Source organism: Pan paniscus, chromosome 12 (assembly GCF_029289425.2).
Source record: "Pan paniscus chromosome 12, NHGRI_mPanPan1-v2.0_pri, whole genome shotgun sequence".
NCBI lineage: Eukaryota > Metazoa > Chordata > Mammalia > Primates > Hominidae > Pan > Pan paniscus.
The window spans coordinates 71239176-71266499 of NC_073261.2; the positions used below are offsets into that span (position 1 = coordinate 71239176).

At 40.4% G+C, this 27324-nt stretch overlaps 1 long non-coding RNA gene across 1 annotated transcript in view; it reads right to left on the reverse strand.

Annotated features, from left to right (window-relative positions):
- Nucleotides 1-497: 497 nt before the first annotated feature.
- LOC117979152 (uncharacterized) overlaps nt 498-27324 on the reverse strand; it is a 36436-nt gene continuing 9609 nt past the window's right edge. Inside the window, exons 2-3 of the long non-coding RNA XR_004669825.3 lie at nt 5544-5673; nt 498-1007 (exon numbers count right to left, since the gene is read on the reverse strand). This is a non-coding gene — a long non-coding RNA (uncharacterized LOC117979152). The remainder of the gene's footprint in view (nt 1008-5543; nt 5674-27324) is intronic.

The window sequence follows — 27324 nt, forward strand, 5'->3', positions numbered from 1 at the left end:
CATCCAACCATACAAATCACTGGTGAGGATCTGGAGCAATGGACACCCTCACAGGCTGCTTATAGCAGTGTTAAGTTGGTACAACAATTTTGGAAAGCAATTTTGCCAATATCTAGTATAGCTGAAGATACACATACACTATGACTCAGCAGTTGCACTTGAGATAGTCTCACAGATGGGTACAAAGACACATGAATAAGAACAGTCTTTGTGTCATTTATAATCATGAAAAAATGGAAATAAGCTGAGTGGCCATCAACAAGATTCAGACTTGAAAAACTAGAATGGTGTGTAGCAGTGAAAGAGAATAAATTGGAACTATATGTACCAACACAGATAAATCTCAGAAACAAGTGGTAGAATATTTTCAGCATGATATAGTAGCATTTCTATGAAGTTTTGAAAACATGCAAACCAATGTTATACATTGTATGAATATATCCATATGTTGTAAAAGTATAACATTAAAAACAACAATGATAAAAGCTAATGAGTGGAACAACTGGAAATCTCATCAACTGCTAGTGGTTGTACAAATTAGCACAACCACTTAGGAAGCTGTTTGGCAGTTTCCAGTAAAAATGAATGCATGCAGATGAATGACCCAGCAATTACACTTCAAGGTATATACTGAACAGAAACACATACATAGATGGTCCACAACTTGGGTACATATTCACAGCAGCATAGTTCACAGTACCCCCAAACGTAACCACCCAAATTGTTGGATGACCAGATGAATAAATTGTGGTACATGATACAAAAGAATGCTACACAGCAGTAACATAACTGAACAAACAAGTTTATTAATCTCACAGACATAATATAGAGCAAAGGAGCCCAGATATCAAAAAGCACATACAGTAGGATTCCATTTATATAAGGTTGAAAACAGGCTGAGTGCAGTGATTCATGCCTGTAATCCCGGCACTTTGGGAGGCTCAGGCAGAAGGATCGCTTGAGGCCAGGAGTTTGAGACCATTCTGAGAAACACAGTGAGAAATCGTCTACAAAAAAAAAAAAAAAATTAAAGTTGAAAACAAAGGCAAAATTTGTTGACAGTGAAAGATATCTGGATGGTGGTTACCTTTGCGGGAAAGATGATGGCTGAGAGGGGGCCCCAAAAGGGCTTCTGAGATACTGATGTTATTATTATTATTAATTATTATTATTATGTTGGTTAGAGACAGTGTCTCCCTCTGTTGCCCAGGCTGAAGTGCAGTGGTGTGATCACAGCTCACTGCAGCCTCGAAATCGTGGGCGTGAGTGATCCTCCCACCTCAGCCTCCCTAGCAGTTGGAACTACAGGCGCATACCACCATGCTTGGCTAATTTTTAAATGTTTTTTTTTTTTTGTAGAGATTAGATCAGGCTATGTTGCCCAGGGTGGTCTTGAATTCCTGGGCACAAACAATCCTCCTGCCTTGGCCTCCCAACGTTCTGGGATTACAGGTGCGAGCCACTGCACCCAGCCCTGGTCATATTCTGTTTCTTGATCTTGGTAACAGTTACACAGGGGTATTCATTTTGTGAAAATTTATTGAGGTGTAAACTTATAATCTGAGTTAGCATGCTATACTTTAATAAAAGTTAAAAACAAAACTAAACACTACTTGTAGACGGTGATCAATTCCTAAACTTGTTATACAACTTTATATTCCCAGTCAGGGGAATAAGCTAGGCATCTTGATCTTTGTGTCTTTTCAATGTAGATTAATTGGGAAATAATAAAATAGCTGCTATCCTTGAGGACCTGTGTTACTTCTGTTCACAGTGTCCATGTGATGAAGAAAGGGCTCTATCTGATGAAGAAATGTCAGAAGATCTGACTCTTGTTGGCTCTATCACCTATTGACGCTACAATCTTTGATGTGTCAGAGTATTCTCTCTCGCCTTATTTTTGGTCAAATGAGGACTGCAATAATGATTTGTGAAGATTACACAAGATGTATTTATGAACATATTTTGTAAACATTAAGGGGCTACAGATTTGATTTGTTATGATCCAACAAATGTGCAGCGAGATTATATTTATGTCTCATAATGGGCCTAACGTTAGAAAGGGGCCAGGCCTTCAATAATGTTTATCAAATGATGGAAAGAGCCTGTGTTTCAGGATCTGAAATACTCATTCATTTTTTTCTATGTAGATTGGGGAAGGATTATAATATGATTCATTTTTATGTTTGAATTTGTTAGGCTATGGTGCCCAGTTATTTGGGCAAACATGTCTAGATGTTGTTGTGAGGTATTTTTAAGATGAGATTAGCATCTAAGTTGTCAGCTTTGATAAAACAGATTCCCCTTTATTATGAGGGTGGGCGTCACACAATCAGTTGAGGGTCTTAAGAGACTGAGATCCTCTGAGGAGAAAGAGATTCTGCCTCTAGACTGCCATCGAACTGAAGACTGCAACACCCACTCCTCTCCAGGTCTCCAGGCTGCCCTGCAGATTTTGGACTTGCTAGCTCCCACAATTGCCAGTTCCTTGGAACAGATTTATCTACCTCTCTCTCCTTCTATGTGTGTGTGTGTGGGTGTATATGTATATATACACACACACCCCCACACACACCTATTACACACTGTGTTTGGGTTCTCCAGAGAAACAGAACCAATAGGATGTGTGTGTATATATCTCCTGTTATGTCTACGCACACACACACAGTTCTATTTCTCTGGAGAACCCTAATTAATACAGTGTGCAATAGGAAAAAACTAAAATGTCTTCTCCTACTGTTTATACTCTCAAAGCAACGAAGAGCTAGGTGCAGTGGCTCATGCCTTAATCCTAGCACCTTGGGAGGTCAAGGCAGGAGGATCGTTTGAACCCAGGAGTAAAAGACCAGCCTAGGCAACATAGTAAGATCTAGTCTCTACAATATTTTCTTTAAAAATTAGCTGGACATGGTGATGTGTGCCTTTAATCCCAGTTAGTTGGTTGGCTGAGTGTCAGGGGGGATCACTTGAGCCCAGGAGGTTCAGGCTGCAGTGAGCCGTGATTGCGCCATTGCACTCCAGCCTGAGTGACAGAGCAAGACCCTGTCTCAAAACAGCAACAACACAGATGTTTCTGGTCACCAAAATGTGTGAGTTTTGGCCACATTAAGCAATTCTCCACTTCTTGGCAGACATTGACTGGGTATCCTACAATTTAATTCAGTTCTGACACTTACTCTAGTCAGCACAGACGCCACAGGTTAAGGGCTCAATCCCATGAGACTACCCCAAACATCAGATGCCAAGTGCAAATAGTAGGTTCCCAGATTACCCACACCTTTTGTCTGACTTGGTTACAAATCAGAGGTTCCCATGACCCTCCAAGGGTTCAATCATTTGCTAGAAGGGCTCACAGAACTCAGAGAACTCTTTACTTTTGTTTACCTGTTATTATAACAGGATGCAATTCATGGCCAGGCATGGTGGCTCACACCTGTAATCCCAGCAATTTCAGAGACTCAGGCTGGAGGATCACATGAGCCCAGGAGATCAAGGCCAGCCTAGGCAACATAGTGAGACCCCACCTCTATTTAAAAAAAAAAAAAAGGCGGGGGGGATGCAACTCAGGAACAGCCAGATGAAAAAGATGCATAAGGCAATGTACGGGTAAGGGGTTGTGAGCTTCTATGGCCTCTTAGGGGATGCCACCTTCCATGATTTCAGCAACCCAGAAGCTCTCTGAACCCCGTAGTTTGGGGATTTTTATGGAGGCTTAATCATGTAGACATGATCAACAATTAACTCAACTGCAGTCCCTCTTTCCTTCCTGGAGGTTGCAGAGTAGGGCTGAAAGTTCCAAACTTTTAATCATGGGTTGGTCTTTCTGGTGACCACCCCCCTTCCAGAAACCCACGAAGAGTCACCTCATTAGAACAAAAGGTGCTCCTTTAACCCAGGTAACTCCAAGGAATTAAGCTCTGTTTCAGGAACCAGGGTCAAAGACCAAACATTAGAACAAAGAATGCACCTAGCAATTGAGATGCTCAGGAAATTACAAGGGTTTTAGGAGCTGTGTGCCAGGAACTGGGCTCAGACCAAATATATGCTTCTTCTTATTTCACATAGAAGATAGGATGATGAGAGGAAATTTTTAAAGTAACTGTTAGGGGAAAGAGGATCTAGTCCCCATTTTAAATAGGCTTGGGTCAACTGTTTTGTCTGAATTGTATGTGAAAACACAATTTTTCCCCTTATAGTTTCCCTTAATTTTGTATTATTTAAGTGAAAGTGCAGAAGGTTTACCTATTTTTTTAAATGTGCTTTTTATTCTAGTACGTGTGTGTGTATGTGTCTTAATCATAGTTTAAATCATAGTATATGAATTCACATCCTGGTTGTTTTTTTTTTTTTCTTTGAGACGGAGTCTCGCTTTGTTGTCCAGGCCGGAAGTGCAGTGGCGCAATCTTGGCTCACTGCAACCTCTGCCTCCCAGGCTCAAGCAATCCTCGTGCCTCAGCTGCCCAAGTACCTGGGACCACAGGTGCATACCACCATGCCTGGCTAATTTTTGTATTTTTAGTAGAGATGGGGTTTTGCCACGTTGGCCAGGCTGGTCTCAAACTTCTGGTCTCAAGTGTTCCTCCCACCTGGGCCTTCCAAAGTGCAGGGATTACAGGCATGAGCCACCACACCCAGCCCCACATCCTGTTTTTATTGTTATATTTATAAGCAAGCAATTTTCTGTGTTGTGACAAACTGTCATAGATATCACTTTTAATGGCTGCATATCCAACCTATTGATATTAACTTATGTACTCATTCCTCTATTGTTTACATTAGATGGTTGTTGATGTTGTTACTGTTATTTAAAATATATAATGCAGCTTGGTGGGTAAAACACGAAATTTGAAAAGCTTTGGACCTGAGTTTGAATCTCAGAAATGCTACTTCTTTTTTTTTTGAGACGGAGTCTCGTTCTGTTGCCCAAGCTGGAGTGCAGTGGTGCGGTCTCAGAGAAATGCTACTTCTCAGCTGTATGACTTGGGACAAATTACTCAACCGCTTTAATGTGAGATATGGGTGATACTACTTATATTTTATAGGCTGTAATGATTAAGTGAGATAACACATATAAAATGCCTAGTAGAGCACCTGGTACATAGGAGGCATTCAGTAAATGAGAAGTATAAAATTTCCAGTTCACTTTATAAAGTTCATAAGGGCAAGCAATAATTTTATTGTTTCCAACACCTACCATGGTTTATGATGCATAGAACTTAGCATAATACATATTTGCTTTCTTGAGCTTTGCAGAAATTTAGGATTATTTTCTTAAGTGGAATCACTGAGCCAAGGCTTATAGACAGATAAGGCTTTGGAAATGTGTTATAGATTGGTCTCTACCTGGCCAGGGGTGGGTGAAATTGGGCCAGTCGCCGAGGCTGGGCTTGCTGGGGATCGCCTGTTTCAGGAGCATGTTGGGAGTGTGGTGGTTTGGTTTGTGGTGGCTGCTCCTGATTTGGCTGTTCTCAAGTCTCTGGCTTTTGAGAGATATATGAATGTACAATAGCATTTTTGTTGTGATATAATTTCTGAGTACTTACAAAACAATTGCCGAGGTGATATATGATCGTTTCTATGGAAGAGCTTAGGGAGACCAAAGCATCAGGTGAATACACCTTGGTTGCTCCATTCTGAGCCCTTTGGATCCAGCTCTGTCAGCCTGTTCCATACCTGGAAGTGGTATAGCCAGTTAGAAATAATCTCTGTAAAGAAATTAAAGATACTGTCTTTATACAGATTATTGCACATTTATGCTTCTTGACTATGTCAAGGATTGAAATTCAGCTTAGGCCTTCTACCAAGTAAAGTACCCATCTACCTGAAAGAATCAAATGGCTGTTATATTTAAAGGCAGCATGAGGGAAAAAAGCAGAAGTATGTAAGGCCTCTTTTTCATCATATTTGATAAAAATGAATTAGCAATCTTGATTAGCAAAAAGGCAGGGGATAGATCTCTCTCTCTCTCACTCATTTTTTTTTTTTTTTTTTGAGACACGGTCTGGCTCTGTTGCTGAGGCTGGAGTGCAGTGGTATGATCTTAACTCAATGCAACCTGCATCTGCCAGGCTCAAGTGATTCTCCAGCCTCAGCCTCCTGAGTAGCTGGGATCACAGGCATGCACTACCATCCTCAGGTAATTAAAAAAAATTTTTGAGAGATGAGGTCTCATTATATTACCCAGGCTGGTCTTGAACTCCTGGGCTCAAGCAATCTTCCTGCCTTGGCCTCCAAAATGCTGGGATTACAGGTCTGAGCCACCATGCGTGGCTGGATATCTCTTTTTTTAATCAATGGGATGAAATAAATAAATTCTCTGAGTTTGCAATTAGTGCAATAATCACAAATGTTTAGTATTCATAATCGCATATATATATTTAGGTATGAATAATGCTGTTCTGCATATATGCCATTTAAATTAGACAGAGTAAGTTTTGAATTAATTTTCTGGTGTGTAGTAGCTTAAAAGAGAGTGAAGGCTGGGTGTGGTGGCTCATACCTGTAATCCCAGCACTTAGGGAGTCTGAGGAAGGAGGATCACTTGAGCCCAGGAGTTCGAGCCGAGGCTGGACAACATAGTGAGACCCTGTCTCTACAAAAAATAAAAAACAAATTAGCAGGGCATGGTGGCGAGCACCTGTGGTCCCAGCTACTTCAGAGGCTGAGGCAGGAGGATCACTTGGCCCAGGAGGTTGAGGCTGCAGTGAGCTGTGATCATGCCACTGCGCTCCAGCCTGGGTGACAGAGTGAGCTCCTGTTTCAAAATAAGAAAGAATGAAAGAATGAAAGAATGAAAGAAAGAAAGGAAGGAAAGAGGGAAAAAGAAAGAGTGAATACAGTGTACCTTTTGAGAGCTCTGAATATTTTTTAAAAAGTATAATGTCATTTCCTTCCAAAAGAATTTTTTTCCTTTTTAAGACCAAAAGTTTTTCAAAAGATAAAGATTGTGCATTCTTTACATAGTGTAAAATTAGTTCTTCCAAATCCATTTAATTAAGCTTGAGTAAGGAGATCCTGTCTATGGGACAGTTTGTGGATATGTATTATGTATGTATAAATGTGCAAAAACACTTTATTGGCTATTTATAAAAGACAGAAGGGTCACATGCCCAGTTAGGAAAGGGAGAATATTGTAAAATAAGATTTAAAAACTTTTCTTAGAAAGACGGTTTCAGTATACTTAATTTTTGCTACCCTTTTCTTTCAATAGAGAGTTGTCATCGAAAATAACAGGACTATTCTGGATATGAGTAACACTGAGGAATATGATACTAAACCATTAAAGAAGGGTATAAAAATTATGTCTGACACAGGATATGGAGAGAAATATGATGAAGATGAAATATGACAACAGAATCAAGGTAACGTATAAATTTGCTCTGTGATACGCAAATACAAGGAATGTCATATTTCATTTTTTTATATCAAATTAAATTTTGCTCAAGACAGCCACCTACCCCGGATAATTAGAAATCTAATCAGTCATTTTGCAGAGCCCCTTCCGTTTCTCTTGAGATTCATCAAAAATATGGCCGGGCACATTGGTTCACACCTGTAATCCCAGTACTTTGGAAGGCTGGGGCAGGAGGATCGCTTGAGCCCAGGAGTTCAAGACCAGCGTGGGCGACATGGCGAGACCCCATCTACAAAAAAAATACAAAAAGTTAGCCAGGTATGGTGGTGTGTACCTGTAGTCTCAGCTACTAGGGAAGCTGAGGTGGGAGGATCACTTGAGCCCGGGAGGTCAAGGCTGTAGTTAACTGTGATCATGCCACTACACTCTAGCCTGGGAGGACCCTGTCCCCTGCCCCCCCAAAATAAGAGATTCATCACAGATAATGCTAGCAAATGTTTACATATCTGCACCAGATAGGTCATAGTATTATTACATTCATTTTTAAATTAAGGACACTATGGTACAGAGAGTAGTTTGCACTAGACTGCCTGGCTAGTAAGGAACCAGGATTTGGACCCAGGCAGTCTGGTTTGGGAGTCTGTGCTCTTAACCACTATAGTATGCTGTACTAGTTCCAGAGTTTATGCATTACAGCAGTATTCAGACAGGGCTGTTGGTCTCTTTATTCCTAGGCATCATCCCTCTGTAGGAGAGTCCAGAACTGTTGCCCCATGATCTGATACCTGGAGTCAGAAAATTGCTGGTCTCTGATCAGATCTGACAGCAGACACATTTTGTCCTATGAGTATAGTACCTTTTAACACTCTGAACTGACAACATTAAAAGATGGAGGTTTCATTAAAAAGTGAAGATTTTCAGTTTTTATTGAAAGATCAGAAGATGTGGGAACAGCACCAGTATTCTTGCTGACCGTAAGCTGAAGCTCATCGTCTTCTGCCACTTTACCTGACGTGTGCTTTCCTTGCTCTCCCTGTTTCTATCCTGAGGCCCTTTACTCTTCTAAGTTACTTGACAGATTCAGTGGTCAGACTTTAAAACAAAACAAAACAAAAGAAACTCTCCTTCCTAACAAAGCCCAGTCTGTCCTTCCAATAAGTAGAAGAAATAACACTTGTTCCTTCACGATGAGTTAACCACCCAGGCACAATGAACTTTCACTAGCACTGGTATAACTTTTTGCTTTCATAAAGACTGAGATTGGTTTGGTTTCCCCCATCATCTCCCCAGGGACCGATATTTGAAGCTTTGGCAACCTCTTTGGCCCTTCCCTTGTCTTTGCCTTATAGATCAATCAGTTGCCAAATCCTAGATTCCACCACCAAACCTCTGTGACCACAACCTCCTCTATGTTCACTACAGCCACTTGCAAGACAGCAGCTTAATGCAGGCCTTCCTGGCCCCTTCTCTGGACTGTCCTAATACATGGCCTCTTAACAGGTCTACTGGCTCCCGTTTGTCTTACTCTATTTTCCATTTCCCATTTCCTCTCCTTATTCCCAAGGATGGTCAGATGAATCGAACCTTTTTTTCCCAGTATTTGCCCTGAGTTTTTCTACTTCTGTGATCATCCTTTCTTTTAAATACTCCCTCCACAAACACCCACATATTCAAAATCTACCTCTCTCTTAGTAACCTCAAATTTCACATTCTCCATCTTTCCATGATCCCAATCAGAAGCAATTTCTCCCCGCTTTTAAAGCACTTAACACATTTACTCTGTGTTTACAAACATTGTCCCTACTTGTCAGTAAATCCTTTGAAAGTAGAGTTAATTTTTGAGTCATTTTGTATGCTCACAACTCACAGGATAGTATCTTGCAAGTATTACTAGCAGGTTTTCAATAATTTTTGAAGGAAGGAAGAAAGGAAGACAGGCTAAAGTCTCCTATGAGGTAAAAAAGTATTTAGCCATAGGAAGTTATTTACTTTTTGTTACTGTTTTTTCTTCTCTATAATGTAGAAGAAGAACTGGAATATCATTTCTAAATCTATACTATTCAGTTTAAAAATAATATGGCAAAACTAGGCTGGGCATGTTGGCACATGTCTGTAGAACTAGCTACTCCAGAGGCTGAGGTGGGAGGATCACTTGAGCCCAGGAGGTTGAGGCTGCAGTGAGCCATGATTGCACCACTGTATTCCAGCCTGGGCAGCAGAGCAAGCCTCAACAAATAATAAATTTAAAAAAATAAAAATAATATGATAAAACTATTAAAAACCATTATTTCTTTCTTTTAAATTTTCTTTTTATTTCAATAGGTTTTTTGGGAAAAGGTTGTGTTTGGTTACATGAACAAGCTCTTTAGTGGTGGTTTGTGAGATTTTGGTGCACCCATCACCTGAGCACCATACACTGTACTCAATGCATAGTCTTTTATCCCTCATCCCCCTCCCACCCTTTCCCCTGAATCCCCTGAGTCCCCAAAGTCCCCAAACGTCCATCGTATCATTCTTATGCCTTTGCATCCTCACAGCTTAGCTCCCACTTGTGAGTGAGAACATACAATGTCTGGTTTTCCATTCTAAGTGAAGTGAGTTACTTCACTTAGAATAACAGTCTCTAATTCTGTCCAGGCTCCTGCAAATGCCATTATTTCATTCCTTTTTATGGCTGAGTAGTATTCTATGGTATGTATGTGTGTATGTGTGTGTGTGTGTGTGTGTGTGTATAAAACATTTTCTTTATCCACTTGTTGATTGATGGGCATTTGGGCTGGTTCCATTTTTTTGCAGTTGCGAATTGTGCTGCTATAAACGTGTGTGCAGGTATCTTTTTCGCATAATGACTTCTTTTCCTCTGGGTAGATACCCAGGAGTGGGATTGCTGGATCAAATGGTAGATCTACTTTTAGTTCTTTAAGGAATCTCCACACTGTTTTCCATAGTGGTTGTACTAGTTTACATTCCCACCAACAATGTAAAAGTGTTTCCTTTTCACCACATCCACACTAACATCTATTATTTTTTGATTTTTTGATTATGGCCATTCTTGCAGGAGTGAGGTGGTATTGCATTGTGGTTTTGATTTGCATTTTCCTGATGGTTTTGATTTGCATTTTCCTGATAAGTAGTATATTAGTCCGTTCTCATGCTGCTATAAAGAACTGCCCTAGGCGGGGTGCGGTGGCTCACGCCTGTAATCCCAGCACTTTGGGAGGCCGAGGCAGGAGGATCACGAGGTCAGGAGATCGAGACCATCCTGGCTAACACGGTGAAACCCCGTCTCTATTAAAAATACAAAAAAATTAGCAGGGCATGATGGTGGGTGCCTGTAGTCCCAGCTACTCGGGAGGCTGAGGCAGGAGAACGGCATGAATCCAGGAGGCGGAGCTTAAAGTGAGCCGAGATCGCGCCACTGCACTGCAACCTGGACGACAGAGCGACACACTCCGTCTCAAAAAAAAAAAAAAAAAGAACTGCCTGAGACTGGGCAATTTATAAAGGAAGGAAGTTTAATTGACTCACAGTTCTGCATGGCTAGGAAGACCTCAGGAAACTTTCCATCATGGTGGAAGGGGAGGCAAACATGTCCTTTTCCACAAGGTTGCAGGAGAGAGAAGTATCAAGCAAAGGGAGAAAAGCCCCTTTTAAAACCATCAAATCTTGTGAGAACTCACTATCATGAGAACAGCATGGGGGTAACCACCCCCATGATTCACTTATCTCCCACTGGGTCCCTCCCAAGACACGCGGGGATTATGGGAACTACAATTCAAGATGAAATTTGGGTGGGACCAGGCACAGTGGCTCTCGCCTGTAATCCCAGCACTTTGGGAGGCAGGCAGATCATCTGAGGTCAGGAGTTTGAGATCAGCCTGGCCAACATGGTGAAACCGCGTCTGTACTAAAAATACAAAAATTAGCTCAGCGTGGTTATGCATGCCTATAGTTCCAGCTACTCAGCAGGCTGAGGCAGGAAAATCACTAGAACCTGGGAAGTAGAGGTTGCAGTGAGCCAAGATTGTGCCATTGCACTCCAGGCTGGGCAACAGAGTGAGATTCCATCTCAAAAAAAAAAAAAAAAAAAAAAAAGAACAAAAGAAATTTGGGTGGGGACACAGCCAAACCATATCAAGTAGTGATGTTGAGCATTTTTTCATGTTTGTTGGCCATTTGTATATCTTCTTTTGAGAATTGCTTATTCATGTCCTTAGCCCACTTTTTGATGGGATTGTTTGTTTTGTTCTTGCTGATTTGTTTGTGTTCCTTGTAGATTCTGGGTATTAGTCATTTGTCGGATGTATAGATTATGAATATTTTCCTCCCACTCCATGGGTTGTCTGTTTACTCTGCTGATTATTTCTTTTGCTGTGCAGGAGCTTTTTTTAATTTAGTTAAGTCCCATCTATTTATCTTTTTGTTGCATTTGCTTTTGGGTTCTTGGTCATGAAGTCTTTGACTAAACCAGTGTCTAGAAGGGTTTCTCCAAAGTTTGTTCTAGAATTTTTGTGGTTTCAGGTCTTAGATTTAAGTCTGTAATCCATCTTGAGTTTTGTATAGGGTGAGATATGAGAATCCAGTTTCATTCTTTTACATGCGGCTTGCCAATTATCCCAGCATCATTTGTTGAATAGGGTGTCTTCCTCATTTTATGTTTTTGTTTGCTTTGTCAGAGATCAGTTGACTATAAATATTTGGCTTTATTTATGGGTTCTCCATTCTGTTCCATTGGTCTATGTGCCTATTTTTATACCAGTACTATGCTGTTTTGGTGACTATGGCCTTGTAATATAGTTTGAAGTCAAGTAATGTAATGCCTCCAGATTTGTTCTTTTTGCTTAATCTTGATTTGGCTATATGAGCTCTTTTTTGGTTCCACATGAATTTTAGGATTGTTTCTTCTAGTTCTGTGAAGAATGGTGGTGGTATTTTGATAGGTATTGCATTTAGTTTGTAGATTGCTTTTGGCAGTATGGTCATTTTCACAATATTGATTCTACTCATCCATAAGCATGGGATGTGTTTCCATTTGTTTGTGTCATCTATGATTTATTTCAGCAGTGTTTTGTAGTTTTCCTCGTAATGGCCTTTCACCTCCTTTCACTTAGGTTAAGCATATTCCTAAGGTTTTGTTTTGTTTTGTTTTTGGCAACGATTGTAAAAGGGGTTGAGTTCTTGATTTGATTCTCAGCTTGGTCGCTGTTGGTGTATAGCAGAGCTACTGATTTGTGTATGTTAATTTTGTATCCTGAAACTTTGCTGAATTCATTTACCAGTTCTAGGAGATTGTTTGATGTCTTCAGGGTTTTCTAGGTATACGACCATGTCATCAGCAAAACAGTGACAGTTTGACTTCCTCATTACCAATTTGGATGCCTTTTATTTCTTTCTCTTTTCTGATTGCTCTGGCTAGGACTTCTAGTACTATGTTGAACACAAGTGGTGAAAGAGGGCATCCTTGTCTTGTTCCAGTTATCAGGGGCAATACCTTCAACTTTTCCCCAGTTGGTATAATGTTGGCTGTGGGTTTGTCATAGATGGCTTTTACTACCTTAAGGTATGTCTCTTATATGCCAATTTTGCTAAGGGTTTTAATCATGAAGGGATGCTGGATTTGTCAAATGCTTTTTCTGAATCTCTTGAGATAATCATGTGATTTTTGTTTTTAAGTCTGTTTATGTGGTGTATCACATTTATTGACTTACAGATGTTAAACCATCCCTTTATTCCTGTTATGAAACCCATTTGATCATGGTGGATTATCTTCTTGATATGTCATTTGATTTGGTAAGCTAGTATTTTGTTGAGGATTTTTGCATCTATGTTCATCAGGGATATTGGTCTGCAGTTTTCTTTCTTTGTTATATCCTTTCTTCATTTTGATATTAGGGTGATACTGTCTTCATAGAATGATTTAGGGAGGATTCCCTCTTTCTCCATATTTTCTTTTTCTTTTTTTTTTTTTTTTTGGTGAGGGCAGCAGGGAGACAGGGTCTTGCTCAGTTGCCCAGGCTGGAGTGCAATGGTGTGATCATAGCTCATTGAAGCCTCAACCTCCTGGGCTCAAGCAGTCCTCCTGCCTCAGTTTCCTAAGTAGCTAGGACTACAGGAGTGTGCCCCCACACCTGGCTAATTTTAACATTTTTTGTAGAGACAGGGGTCTTGCTATGTTGCTGAGGCTGGCCTCAAACTCCTGGCCTCAAGCGATCCTCCCACCTCAGTTTCCCAAAGCACTGAGATTACAGGTGTGAGCCACTGTGCATGGCCAGTGTTTTCTTACTTTATGATATTCATCTGTGACCTAGCTTCAGAGTCACTACCAACTTCCATAGAATCCTGTAAAACAAATGGGTTACTAAAGCACATCACCTTCAAACATGAGTGTCTGAGACAGAACACCTGAAATTTATGACAAGAGTGCGTTATGTTTACTTACTTGCCATCTGATTTCATTGCTGAGGTTGGGCAAGTGAGCTGTTTTGGGAATATGCTGTGACTCTGGCTTAACCTCACAGTGAATGCCACCTTGCAACGAAACTGGGGCAGGTGGTCCTGAGGGAGGGTGGTGCTGTGGGTGGTATACCAGAGCTCATGTCAGAAACTGAGCTCAGGTCCTGGCACTGCCACCAACCAACGAGTGGTCTGGATAAGTTTATGCGTCTCTTTGCCTTTAAGTGAAGAAAACTGTGCTTTATCTCTAAAGTTCTTTTCAGTTTCAACATCTGTGAATCAAGCTGTTAGATTGAAATTTTCAGTGCATAGAATCAGCAAATGTCCCCAGAAAGCCATTGATATGAGCAGTCTGAAGATAAATGAGAATTCTGAAAATTGTATTTTAAAGTGGCTCCTAATGAGTCCCTGGAAATTTGCACATTGACATAGTAGTGTATCTTCATACAAATGTCATATATTAGCATTTTTGTTGTAATTCCCAGAATTGCTTCCCAAAGATACTGGGGTTGGTTGTTAGGCATTTCCTTAAGTATACCAACTTGCTGCCAAATTCTCTGTTCTCCTCCTACTCTTAGCTCCAAGGATAACACATAAAAATTGAATTACTGCTACCGTTTCTTCTAATAGTAACAACTAAATGCTATGCTACTGCATATTTATGTCTTCTATAAAGCTATTTGTAGACACTATTGCAAATAATAAAATATAATGAGATGCACATTGGATGATAAAATTAACGCTCTTGGTTGTTTGGTATTTACGGAGAGAAATAAATAGAGATTGAGCTAAAGGTTATCCCCAGCAGGCAAGAAAAAGGTCACAAGTTTATGCATAGCAATACACTTTTGAAAGTGGTTTCTGTGAGACAAATGGCTAGTTAGAATTGTCTTTCTTTGCTGTTGTATAGTAGGTACAGTAAAACTTTTCTTTATAATTTATTTTAAAATATGTAAAACCCAGTCTGGCCTCTTAACAGAATTGCCTAATAAAATTGCAGACATAAATAATTATATTGAGGGATGGAAGCTAGAAGGGGTGATTGAATAAGATGAAAGAATGAGCAACTGAGCCGAGCAACTGAAGAAGCTCATTTTCAGGGGATAGAGTTGCAGAAAAAACACTTTAACAGTTTCTCTTTTGATTATTTGAAATAAACATGGCATATTTAATCAAGAAGTATAAAGCACAAATGGTAATCCTGTAAAAGATGGCAGAAAACAGTAATAGTTGTGATCCTTATAGTTAGAGATTTTTCAAATTTGAAGATCATGTAAACATTCCTTTGGGGAATTTCAAAATTAGAATGCATATCGAATATCATTAGGCACGTGCTCAAGTGCTAAGTGGTACAGTTATATCTAGAACAGCAAGATGGTACTGTGATAATTAAAGAGAAGAAATTGCTCAAAAAATCATTATCAAAAGTGAAAACTTAAAAAATGTGTATGCCCCTCGATCCAGAAGCTTCACAACCAAGAATGTATCCTAAGAAAATATAAATACTGGGCCGGGTGCGGTGGCTCACGCCTGTAATCCCAGCACTTTGGGAGGCTGAGGCAGGCGGATCACGAGGTCAGGAGATCGAGACCATCCTGGCTAACGCAGTGAAACCCCATCTCTACTAAAAATACAAAAAATTAGCTGGGCATGGTGGTGGGCGCCTGTAGTCCCAGCTACTCGGGAGGCTGAGGCAGGAGAATGGCGTGAACACGGGAGGTGGAGCTTGCAGTGAGCAGAGATCGCGCCACTGCACTCCAGCCTGGGAGACAGAGCGAGGCTCTGCCTCAAAAAAAAAGAAAAGAAAAGAAAATATAAATACAAATAATGCTTTTCTTTGACTCTGTTTACTCCAGTTTTACATATTTTTTTTTGGAAAGAAAAAAAAACTAAAAAGAATCCACATCAATAAGGGACTGTTTACACCAATTGTGGCACACCCATACCATGGAAGGACATCTTAATGATTTGGGATAGTGGTGGGAGCTGCTTATTGCAGGAAGCGGAGGAGGAAGATGATGAACATTTTGACTTTCTTGTACTCTGGAAAATTTTCACATAAATGAAGTTGATTTTAGCAATCTTCTAACTTTACTTTCTCCTCTTCTCTCTCTTGGAATCTCTTTGGGGTTCCAAAATTCTCAAGCTAACCCAGTCATTATAACATCTTTACTTTACAAAGTAATTTGAACTGCTCTCTCCTAAACTGTTTATGATCTTTACAACTTTTTCCCTCCCTTCACTAATAAATCCATAGAATCTCTAAAAAGATTCAGGGGTTTTGTTTGTGGTTTTTTGACAACCACAGGCACTGCGGCAGTGCTGGGGACATCAGTGAAGGGTATGGGCTATGGTTTGCTAAAAAGGGGTAATCTATAAATCGACAGTCTGAAGTCAGTGATCGCCTGCAGCATTTTTCATAGAATCAGATCACAAATATTCTCTGCATTAGCAGAAGTAAATGACTGGCTTTTTTTTTTTTTTTTTTTTTGATGGCAAATGGTGCCTCTCCTATACCAGCAACACAAATTCTATGTAGTTAGAAGTAGAAAAGGGCATCAAACACACAGGGTTGTTTGTTAATGTGTTTCCAGTTTCTGAAAAGACCGTAATGACTTAGTTATGTCTGGTTACATTTTCTTTTAACTTTCAAAGCACTTTTCCATCTCCTTTCGTTGTTTCCTTATAATCACCCGTACAGAAGGTAGGGAAGGTACTATTGCTCCCATTTGAGAAATGATGAAACTGAGACACAAAGAGTTAATTGCAAGGTAGTAATAGGACCCAGGATGACTGACTGTGCCAGACATTTTGTCTTGTAGATCACAAGCAAGAGACCCCCTGGTGGCCAGTAAATTATTATTGTAGAAGCTAAGCATAATTTGAAACCATTTCCAGGAACTTAGACTGGACTTGGAGTTTCAAAGTTCCATTAAAAAAAAAAAGAAGAAAAAAAAGGCAGGGCGAGGTGGCTCACGCCTGTAATCCCAGCACTTTGGGAGGCCGAGGTGGGCAGATCACGAGGTCAGGAGATTGAGACCATCCTGGCTAACACAGTGAAACCCCATCTCTAATAAAAATACAAAAAATTAGCCAGGCGTGGTGGTGGGCACCTGTAGTCCCAGCTACTCGGGAGGCTGAGGCAGGAGAATGGCGTGAACCCGGGAGACAGAGCTTGCAGTGAGCCGAGATCGCACCACTATACTCCAGCCTGGGCAAGAGAGAGAGACTCTGTCAAAAAAAACGAAAAACAAAAAAACAAACAACAACAACAACAACAACAACAAAAATCAAAACAGCTGTTTGTCCTTGATAGGAGTGGAGAATTTTATATGCTGAGATAATAATAGACCAGTGATTTTTAACCAAAGTCAATTTTGCTCCCCACCCCTAATCTCATCCCTCTTCCCAAAGGCATTTTTGGTTGTTGCAAATGGGAGGGAGTATTTTCTTTTTCTTTCTTTCTTTCTTTCTTTTTTTTTTTTTTTGAGACAGAGTCTTGCTCAGTCACCCAGGCTGGAGTGCAATGGCATGATCATAGCTCACTACAGCCTTGATTTCTTGGGCCCAAGTGATCCTCTGGCCTCAGCCTGCTGAGTAGCTGGGACTACAAGTGTGAGCCACCATGCCTGGTTAATATTTTAACATTTTTAGTAGAGACAAGATCTCGCTATGTTGAACTCCTGAGCTCACGGGATCCTTCTGCCTTAGCTTCCCAAAGTGCTGGAATTACAGGTGCGAGCCACTGTGCCTGGCCTTTTGTTTGGGGGGGGTGGGGAGGATTTGGGGAAGGGTGTATTACTGGAGTATTACTGGCATCTAGTGAGTAGCAGCTGGTGATCCCGCTAAACATCCTAGAATGCACAAGACAGCCCCCATAACAAAGACTATCCAGCTCATAGTTTTAATTGTTCTGAGGTTGAGGAACCCCTGCTTAAGACTGTCTCTTTGCCTTGGTTAATGGTGCTTGGCATGTTCTCAGTTTGCCCTATGATTAGTCTCTGCCATCGAAACCACTGGGCAAAACATTTTAAAAGGGAGTTCAATAGTGTGGCATCTTTTACCCCACGTTTGGTGCTTTCTCTTAATTCTTCATCCCTTCTCTCAATCCTTTCCCCAGTTGTCATCATCCCTACTTCTCCAGCCAGCATTTGGCTTAATTCATGTACCTGTGTTTCTCTCTTTTTCCTCTTTGACATCAAATTGACATGGTTCAGTTCCACTGTGGTCTCTTTTTCTTGCTCTCTTAGAGAAAACACTGAACTTCGTGGACATTGGGTGATGGGTGGAGGTGCAGGCCCTGCAGGTGCACCCAGGAATGTCGGTTGGGCCTCTCTGGGAGACTGCTTATCTGCCAGCTTCTATTATTAATTTTAGAAGAATGCTTGGGTGGAGGAGGCAGAGGCCTTCCCTTAGTGCCTTAGAGAAAACTCACAGGTGAATTTTCCTAGAAGTTAACTCTACTTCTGAAAGGAGGGTGAACAATTATACTCCATACTCACCTACAAGTTGTAACTCTTATTTGTGTAATAGCAATAAACCCTGTGGATAGTAGTCTCTGGCCATGCAGATATTTTCAGTTTGTTTTTAGACAATGGCAGAGTTGAATTTACTAAGAGGAACACTTAGAGTATTAGAGGGGCTTTCTGATTTTTTTGAGGGGAGCGGTTACAGAGGACCAGGTAATTCTGGATTTTATTTTCCAGAAGAATGCTGACATGGATGAGAAGCATTATTTCTATCTCACTGATAAGGGTTAGAACTTTCATACTCTAAGCAATTGATTTCTTGAAGACGACTGGACTAAACCAGTCTAATTAGGTTTTTTTCTGAGCTAGGTAAAATGTGTTAGTCATTATCTAGATCAGCAGTTCTCAAAGTGTGGTTCACAGACCCCTGGGTGCTCCTCCTGAGATTTCTTCAGAAAGTCTGCAAGGTCCAAACTCTTTTTATAATAATATTAAGATGTTATTTGCCCTCTCCCCACCCCTTGTGCCACTTCTCTGTAATTTTGCACTGATGATGCAGAAGCAATGGTGATGCGAACTTTGGGTGCCTTGGCACAAATCAAGGCAGTGGCTTTAAAGTACACTAATTGTCTTTGTGTTCTTCACCTCCATGCACTCACAGTAAAAAGAAAAGCCGGTTTCACTGAAGAAGGTCCTTGTCAAAGTAGTAAAAAGTATTAATTAAATCTTGACCCTTGAGTGCCCATTTTTTAACATTCTGTGTGATAAAATGGAAAGTACACAGAAAGCATTGTTGCTGCATACTGAAGTACAAAAGTGATTGTCTTCAGCAAATCATTTATGCAATTATTTGAGCTGCAAGCCAAACTAGCCCCCACCCCCCCCCCCCTTTTTTTTTGTAGAGCACCATTTTTCACTTGAAAGAGCGACTGGCAGACAAACTGTGGTTATTCAAACTTGGGTATTCAGCAGAACTTTAATCAAAAACATATGAAGTAAACCTGTCATTTTGAGGAAAGAAAAACTGACAGTAGTTTATTAAAGATAAAATTTGGGTTTTCAACTAAAATTTTGAATTTTGGAAGACCTGTAGTCACCACTGTGAGTATGACAGTTTCCTAGTACTAAAAGACTTTTCTGATGCAAGAAATGATGATATGATTAATATGATTTTAAAATATCATCTAAGGAAATATGTCAAGCTTGGGAAGATATCAATAAGTCTGTGTACTGATATTTTCAATATGATGTTACTAGATGATGCATGGGTGAAAGATCCATTCAGAGTGCAAGACAGACCAATGGATTTTAATGTAGCAGGGTAGGAAATGTTCATCGATATACTTTCAGATTCCACACTGCAAATCACCTTTAAGAAACTACTACTTATTGAGTTTTGATATGGTACCAAATAGTAATATCCACAATCATCTTAAAAAATCATTAAAATATTCTTCCCATTTCCAACCACATATCTGCTTAAGGCCAAATTTTCTTCATATACTTCAACCAAAACAACAGATTTCAACAGATTGAATGCAGAAGTAGATATGAGAATCCAACTGTCTTATATGAAGCTAGACTTTAAGGAAATTTGCAAAAATGTAAAATAATACTTCTTTTCTTACTAATTATTTATTGTTTCAGCAATAGCTATTTCTCATAAAAATGTGATTTATATTAACATGCAGTGCGTTTATTAATGTTATTTTAAAATAAATATTTAAAATCTATTTTAACTTATAGTACAGTAAATTTTAATAGCTAAAATCCACAGCACGGAAAAGTGTAAAGGGATCTCGAGATGAAAAGTCTGAGAATTATTGATCTAGAAGAATATAAATTACAATATGGGGCCAGGTGTGGGGCTCACGCCTGTAATCCCAGCACTTTGGGAGGCTGAGACAGGCTAATCACTTGAGGTCAGGAGTTCAAGATCAGCCTGGCCAACATGGTGAAATCCTATCTCTACTAAAAATACAAAAAAATTAGCTCGGTGTGGTGGCATATGTCTGTAATCCCAGCTACTCGGGAGGCTGAGGCACAAGAATCACTTGAACCCGGGAGGTGGAGGTTGTAGTGAGCTGAGATCGTGCAACTGCACTCCAGTCTGGGTAACAGAACAAGACTCTATCTTAAAAAAAAAAAAAAAAAAAAAAATTGCAATATGGTTACTGCAAAGTTGATCCCTTCAAAGCAAACATGTGCTATTCCCTTTCCTTGTTTAAAAACATTAATGACTACATTTGGATGGTGCTTTGTACTTTCCAAAGTGTTTTTACATGCATCAACAAGTTAATCCTTTGAGCAATCCTGCAGGTCAGGTATCATATTCTTTATCTTATACTGAAGAAAATTGAGATTCAGAGCAATCATCAAGCAGCTTATTTTACGTCAGAGAGCCAGTGACAGAGCTGGGCATTAACCCTAGATTTTCCAATTTCCAATTTCATTATATTTTTGTAATACTAATTTATAGGTTCTGAAACTATTAGAAATAATTTAGTATATGAACAGTGTACATTATAAACAATTTAAAAGGGTTTATTAAATTACTGTACTTTTGGGTAACAAACATTAAACTCAAATATACATAGATAATCTTATTGGGTTTGGGTTATGTTCTTTATGTTGAACATGCAAATTATTTCAAATTCTGAATGAGTAATGTCTAAATGAGTGTTTTCATATACCTACTTCTGTTCATTGTATGACATTGAACTATATGAAATGGCCAATATTCTCACATTTTTGACTTATAAAATTGACAATTTCATATGGCACAACATAATACAATTTTACAAACGCAGAAAAGATTAATAAGGCCTTGTAAAGTAGGCTTTATTTATTTATTTATTTATTTATTTTTGAGATGGAGTCTTGCTGTTACCCAGGCTGGAGTGCAGTGGCACGATCTTGGCTCACTGCAACCTCCGCTTCCCGGGTTCAAGCGATTCTCCTGCTTCAGCCTCCTGAGTAGCTGGGATTACAGGTGCCTGCCACCACGCCCGGATAATTTTTGTATTTTTAGTAGAGACAGGGTTTCACCATGTTGGCCAGGCTGGTCTCAAACTCCTGACCTCAAGTGATTCGCCTGCCTAGGCCTCCCAAAGTGCTGGGATTACAGGTGTGAGCCAACACACCCAGCCAAATTAGGCTAAATTTATATAAAGAGAGCATTAAAAAGAATAAACTGAAAAATAAGAGTTTATGTACAAACCCCAGCCCTCAGTCCCACATCCCAGTTGTCTGAGGTAACCTACTATCAAAACAATTTCCTGTGTGTCCTTCCAGGAACTGCCCATGCGTATACAATCAAACATGTAGCTATTAAAACATACACACACACACACACACAAACACACACACACACACACACAAATGGGTTCATACTAACAAACTACTTTGCCAATTGCTTTTTTCACTTGATATTTTGGGATATCATTCCTTCCAATTCATGTAGTTCTATTCTTTTTAAAAATTTCTATTAGTCTATTGGAGAATGTACCATAATTTACTATTGAATTTAAAAGAAATTATTGAAGCATGACATCCACATAGTAAAATGAACTAATCTTAAAGTTTATTTTCCACATGCGTATATACATGTTTATGCACATTACCTTCTACATGAGTGTGTATAACTGTGTAACCACCATCCAAATCAAGTATAGAGTAGTTCCAGCATCCCACAAGGCCCTATCAAGCCCTGTCTCAGTCAATAATACTTCCCTAACCCAGTAACCATTGTTCTAATTTTTATCACCATAGATTAGTTTTGCATGTTTTTTTTTATTATCTAGCCATCCAGAAGCAGTTTTGCATGTTTTTAAACTTCATATAAATGGAATCATACTGCATGGTTTGCGTGTGTGTGTATGTGTGTACCTTGTTTCTTTTGTTCAACGTGGGTTCTCTAGGGTTGAGTTATATTAGCGTGTGTAGTGGTTTGCTCTTTTTATTGCAAACCATTTTTATAGTATTCCCTTACATGAATTAATCCATTCTACTCTTGATGAAAATTTGGTTTTTTATTTTATAAGTTTTAGATATTATAAATAATGCTGCCATGAGCACTTTTACATCTCTTTTGGTGGATATCCATTAATTTTCTTAGGTATGTTCTTACTTGATCTCATTTTGGTTTAAATGTGTTAATATGCCTATAAAGGCAGCCCTTCATAGAGGTAGTATAACACATTCATCACACTAGCAAATAGCAGTAGAAGGCAGATGGGATAAAACACAGAGATTATGAGTGCAATTTTAAGAAAGCTTTTAGTTATAGAAATGTAAAGAAAATGTGGTATAAATAAAAACAAATGCTCTAGTAAAATGCTATTTATGTAAGCTGGATATTGGCATGCCAGTGGATTCTGATATGAAAAAACTTCTGTAGAATGCTGAATAAAGAAGACATCCTATGAGAGTAGAACCGATGGCTTTTTCAGGCTACGGATATCAACCAGTAACATACTCAACTTATCTCTATAATTTCGCTTGCATTCTTTCCAGCATATGCTTACTGGCTTATTTGGGGTACAATGTTTACAAACCCATATAATATAACACATGCATTCTAAATGGAAAATTAAAGCTATTAATTTATATTATTAATCTAATTTGATACCCTATCACTTTCATATAAGTGATTCCTTAAAAAGGAAAGTTATGCTAGGGAAAAATTCATATGTTTAGTTAATCACATAATTTAACAAAGTCTCAATTAACTGGAATTTTACATTATAATTAATTTGACTCCTTGTTAACTAAAGATTAACCAGAAAACTCTATTTCTCACTCATGAACATTTTTAAGTAAGTTATTGTACTTTCACAGTCTCGGTATTTTTGTATAGAAATCCAACATATTCTTTAATGATTTAAGAATGTTTGTGTAGGCCTGGCGCATTGGCTCACACCTGTAATCCCAGCACTTTGGGAGGCCAAGGCTGATGGATCACCTGAGGTCAGGAGTTTGAGACCAACCTCACCAACATGGTGAAACCCCATCTCTGCTAAAAATACAAAAATTAGCTGGGTGTGGTGGCAGGCACCTGTAATCCCAGCTACTTGGGAGGCTGAGGCAGGAGAACTGCTTGAACCCAGGAGGCGGAGGTTGCAGTGAGCCGAGATCAAGTGCCACTGCACTCCAGCCTGGGCAACAGAGTGAAACTCCATCTCAAAAAAAAAAAAAAAAGAATGTTTGTGTTATCATTTTAAATATGAATAATTGTTGCCAAAGTGCTGTAGTTGGTCTGGGATGACTCTAGATGTTTCTTTTGAAAATAAATTTCTGTTACGTGTTTTCTTTTTTCTTTTCTTTTCTTTCTTTTTTTTTTTAAGACATGGTCTTGCTCTATTGCCCAGTCTGGAGTACAGCCATCATGGTACCACTCCTGAGTTCAAGGAATCCTCCTGCCTCAGCCTCCTGAGGCACTGGGACTACAGGTACACACCACTACACCTGGCTAATTTTTATATTTTTTTGAGGAGAGAGGGTCTCACTTTGTTGCCCAGGTTTGTCTTGAAATCCTGGCCTCAAGTAATCTTCCCACCTTGGTCGCCCAAAGTGCTGAGAGGACAGGTGTGAGCCACTGCGCTTGGCCTGCTTTCAGTTTTGTTGCCCTCTGTTCACCACAGAACAGTCAGAATAACTTTTTTTTTTTTTGAGACTGTCTCCCCCTGTTGCCCAGGCTGGAGTACAGTGCCCAGTCTCCGCTCACTGTAACCTCTGCCTCCCAGGTTCAAGCAATTCTCCTGCCTCAACTTCCTGAGTAGCTGGGACTACAGGCGCCCACCACCACGCCCGGCTGATTTTTGTATTTTCAGTGGAGACGGGGTTTTACCATGTTGTCCAGGCTGGTCGGGAACTGCTGACCTCAGGTGATCCACCCACCTTGGCCTCGCAGAGTGCAGGCATTACAGGTGTGAGCCACTGTGTCGGGCCCAGAATAACTAAAACATAATTCAGTGTTATTCTCCTGCTTACAACTCTTACCATTATGCTTGAAAAAAAAAGTCAACTCATTACTATGGCCTGCTAGTCCTAAATGACATTGCATCTGCTAGCCTCTCCCCCACCATCTGGTGTCATTAAATTCCAGCTACGTGGCCTCCTTTTAATTCTGTGAACATGCCAAGCAAGCCCTTTCTACTTTACCACTTCCCACACGCAGTCTCCTCTGTTTAGGAAACTCCCTACCACCTCACACAATTTACTGCTTCTCAGCATTCTACTCTCCACTTAAATGTAACCTCCTTGCGAAGGCTTTCCCGCCTCACCTAAGAAGCCCACTATCTTCTATTCCCATCTTCTATTTTTTTAAAATATAATTTACCAAAATTATAATTATGTGCTTGTTTTATTATCTTCTTTGCTGTGTCAGGAATTGGTTCAACTGCTGGAAAATATACAGTGGCTGAAAATGATAGTTCATTTTTCTCTCATATAAACGAAGTTTAGAGGCAGGTAGATCAAGGTTAGTATGGTAGCTCCATGGTCATAAGAGACCTAGGCTTCTTCCTTCTAGCTATTCCACCAAATTAAGCATATGGCTTCCACCTCACAGTCCAAAATGGTTGCCCCAGTTCCAGCCGTCATGCTTGTATTCCATACAGCTGGAGTCAGGAAGGCAAATACAGTTTTTATTCAAAGTAAGTGAGATTTTATACACACTGTTAAAAATTGAGGGTTCCTTAGTGAAATTATTGAATCAGGCAAGGATTTCCAATTGATGTTAAAATGACCAGGTAGATGGCTAATGATAAAGGACATTCATAAGGTGCCAAACAAAGCAAAACAAAACCTCTGCACAGATTACTTCTGTCCATGAAAGAACAAAGCTTTACAGTGAAAAAGTCAGGCTGTCATCACCTCAATCCAGGGGTCAGATATTCTGTGTCTCCTGAAGTGATGTGATTTGAAGTACACAGTACTACTTGCGACACAATCTTGCCAAAAATGTTCAAATTTGAGTCTAATTGGGCCTTAATTTTGAAATGGGAAAGATTCCCTTGTCCCCCTCTCAGGGCATGCGATAGGAGTGTGGCTCCCTTCTTCAGTGCCCCGCTGCTCAAACCTCTAGGGGAGCACACAGACGCGCAGGCTGTGGGGCTCTGACCCCACGGCAGTGTCTAGGGGTGAATGTTTACAACTGAAGCCCCAGTGGGCGTGTTACGGGTGCTCTTTTAGTTTAGCCATCTGTAGGCGGCTTGTGTTAGTCAGCTCAATTAGACCCCTGCCTTATTGCAAGGACAGAGGGCTTTCTGTATCTCGGGGTTCCTGCCTTGGTGTACTGGAAGAATTGGATCACATGTGGGTTTGGAGAATGAGTGCAAGGTTTTATTGAGTGGAAATAGCTCTCAGCAGATGGAGGAGCCAGAAGGGAGATGGTTTTCCCCTGGAAGTCGGGCTGCTTGGCGGCCCGACTCTTCTCTGACAGCCCTGGCCAAACTCTGTTCTGCCGGTCAATGACCTGCCGGCGTGCCAGTGCCTGTCCGTGTGCTCTTGACGTGCTCTTGATGTCCTCTCGAAATCCAACCGCTTGTGTGTTTCTCCGCCAATGTGCTTCTCTCAACGTCCAGCCGTTTTTGTGTGTTTGCCTTGCTAGGGTCTCGGGTTTTTATAGGCACAGGATGGGGGCGTGGCAGGCCAGGGGGGTCTTGGGAAATGCAACATTTGGGCGCCAAGGCAGGAGTGCCTGTCGTCACCTAGGTCTATGGGCACAGGACCGGGGGTGGAGCCCTTGCCAGGGACCCACCTTTCTCCTCCCGGCACTTCCCTGCCCCTCTTCTGTATCAATTTGTCGTAACATAATTTCAGCTTTACAGAAATCACAAGGGGAAGAGAAACAAGCTAACTGGTACCCTGACGAAGCAATCAAACAAGTTGAGAAGTTGGGACATTCTTCTGTAGAAGAATTGTTCCTGTTTCTGTCTCTTTAACATTGCAGTATCGTGAATAAAGGGACTGATATATTTCAAAGAGACTGAGGGGACATAACAACCAGATGTGATGTGTGGTCCTCAGTTGGATCCTGGTTTGGATAAACCAGCTGTAAAGGACATTGCGTGGACAACTGGAGAAATTTCAATATGCATGGGTATTCAAATATAATATGCTATTAAGGAATTATTACTACTGTCAGCTGTGATTGTTATTTTGGCTATGTAGGAAAACTTGGTGGCTCACGTCTGTAATCCCAGCACTTTGGGAGGCCATGGTGGGTGGATCACCTGAGGTCAGGAGTTTGAGACCAGCCTGGCCAACATGGTGAAACCCCGTCCCTACTAAAAATACAAATCAGCTGGGTGTGGTGGCGTGTGCCTGTAACCCCAGCTACTTGGGAAGGCTGAGGCAGGAAAATTGCTGGAACCCAGGAGGCGGAGGTTGCAGTGAACTGATATGGTGCCACTGCACTCCAGCCTGGGTGACAGAGTGAGACTCTATCTCAAAAAAAAAAAAAAAAATTCTTATTTTTAAAATATGCATACTAAAATTTAGACGAAGAATGTCATGATGACTGTTATTTACTTAACATTCTTTAGTATTGGAGGGCCACTTCTAAAGAATAGGATAATGGATACTAGGGGCCAAAAAGAAGTCTTCTTTATTTTGAGACAGGATTGTGCTCTCTCACACAAGCTGGAGTACAGTGGTATGATCTTGGCTGACCACAGCCTTGACCTCGTAGGCTCAAGTAATCCTCCCACCTCAGCCTCCTGAATAGCTGGGACTACAGGTGCGTGCCACCACGCTAGCGAATTTTTGTATTTTTTGTAGAGATGGTATTTTGCTATGTTACCCAGGCTGGTCTCAAACTCCTGGACTCAAGCGATCCATCCGCCTTGGCCTCCCAAAGTGCTGGGATTATAGCTGTGATCCACCGTGGCCGGCCCAAAAAGTCTTTAGCATACTCTGCCACCAGACTGTGAGTTGCATGAGGGCAAGGATTGTGCCTATTTTGCTTCCATAACCAGTGCTTAATACACTGTCCAGCATATAGTAGCACTCCTTGCATATTTGTTAAATGAATGAATATGTGAG